We start from the raw sequence: 1,927 nt of genomic DNA, 5'->3' as shown, positions 1-1,927 counted from the left end.
TCCTCATCTCTAAAATGGGGACAGTCTTTAGCCTATCAACATCACAGCTTTGTTGGAAATGAGGTTTGAGTGGATGGTTATATGATGAAATCACTCTGAAAATTGGAAAATGTTATATGCAGTTGTCTTTTAATAAGCACCGTGAAAGGAACTTCAGTGTAATCGTCTGCCTTTCAAAACACAGACACAAGCTCCAGAAATTTCTGGGAGAAAAACCCTTTGAAATCTGACATAAAAGATATTCAGGAAAATTACTAGGAAAGTTAAAGCTCGCGACTTCACTCCTAGAGGTTGCTGAAACATTTCCGTTTTTCTGTCTGCTCAACCTTGCCTGGATACTCTGTTTCCTACTCAACTTGGGGAAGCTCTCAGAGAGGCTCCGTATTGTACAAAACTGAATACGTGAAGCAGTAGCTTTGCTTGAATTGTAGGGAGTGGTGACTTTTGATTGTTACCATTGGTAATGGCTTACAGAATCTTCAGTTGATGCTATTTCTCACAAGGTAGGCTGCCAGCACACTTGAGTAAAATGAACATATGGCACTCTGAATGTATTCAGCATGTTAGGAAAATGGACTTTTTTTTCTAGAAGCCACTTTATGGATTCATACTATTTAAATTCCAAAAAAAAAAAAAAATACTGGAAATTAAAAGAAGAATCTCTAAAACCTACAAATAATACATAAAAGAACTACCATAGGCACAAGAACAACACCAAAAATGGTAGAAGAAATCCCAACTGACCAAAACATTTGCTGAAACAAAAAGGAAAATGAAGGCAGAGTCATGGGAATACAAATGAAATTACTGAAAAAAAGTTTCTTCTTACTTTTAAAAAAGAGAAGGGTGGAGATACTAGTCTTTATGTAATGTATTAGACACTTCTGTGTATCTTTCCCCTCTTAGGCGTATATAAAACCATAAATCAACCCATGCAGAGTTAGTTGAAAGGAAAAATCTCTTACTACTGAATAGAAGATAAGAATTATAAGTGTAGATGTTGGCAAGCTTCCTTATTATCTATTTTTGCAAATGCAAGAATATTACATTGTGGTTGGGGACACCGCAACTGAAAACATATAGAAGAGAGTATGATTTAAAAGAAATAGGCAGAGGATTAAAGAATTAGCCATAATTAAAAATGCTTACAGAAACTAGTATCCAAAAGTGCAAATCTGGGGTTGTGGTAGGGTGGTAACATTAGATGTGATTTTGCTTCATGTTCTCTTTTTTCCAAATGCTACTTTAAAAGCTTACACTGTTTTGAGACTGTTAAGGGTGAAGGCAGTCATAAAAAAAGAAAGATTACCTTCAAAAGAGCAACAATAAAACTGACAGCTTAATAGAAACTATAGAATCCAACAGACAATGTGATGATATTGTCAAACAGCTGGAAACTTTTTAAAAATGAAAAAGCAATATACAATTTGATGTCCAGCGAAAATATCTTTCAAAAGAGGAAGTGAACACACCCACACAAATATGTCCAGTTGATTCTTTACAAAAGTGCAAAAGCAATTCGATGAAGAAAGAGCCTTTTCAGAAAAGCGGTACCGGAACAATTGGACACGCAGAGGCAAAAAATGAACCTCACCCTAAACCCCCACCTTACACAGAAATTCACTCAAAATGGATAACAGACAAATGTAAAACACAAAATGCCAAAATGTCTAGAGAAAACCATAGAAGTAAATTTGGGGGATCTACAAGTAGCCAAATAATTCTTAAATTTGACAGCAGACTCACCATAATATGAAGGAAAAATTGATAAATTGGACCTCATCAAAATCCTATGAATTACATAAAAGACAAGCTGTATACTGGGAGAAAACGTTTGCAAACCACATGGCCAACAAAAACCTCGTGTCTAGAATAGAAAAAGAACTCTCAAAACCCAACAGTAAAAAAACCCAAACAATCCATTAGA

The sequence above is a fragment of the Mirounga leonina genome, unplaced genomic scaffold, assembly GCF_011800145.1.
Source record: "Mirounga leonina isolate KUSES-001 unplaced genomic scaffold, KU_Mleo_1.0 Mir_101664, whole genome shotgun sequence".
Lineage (NCBI taxonomy): Eukaryota > Metazoa > Chordata > Mammalia > Carnivora > Phocidae > Mirounga > Mirounga leonina.
Note: the sequence above shows the minus strand (reverse complement) of the source record.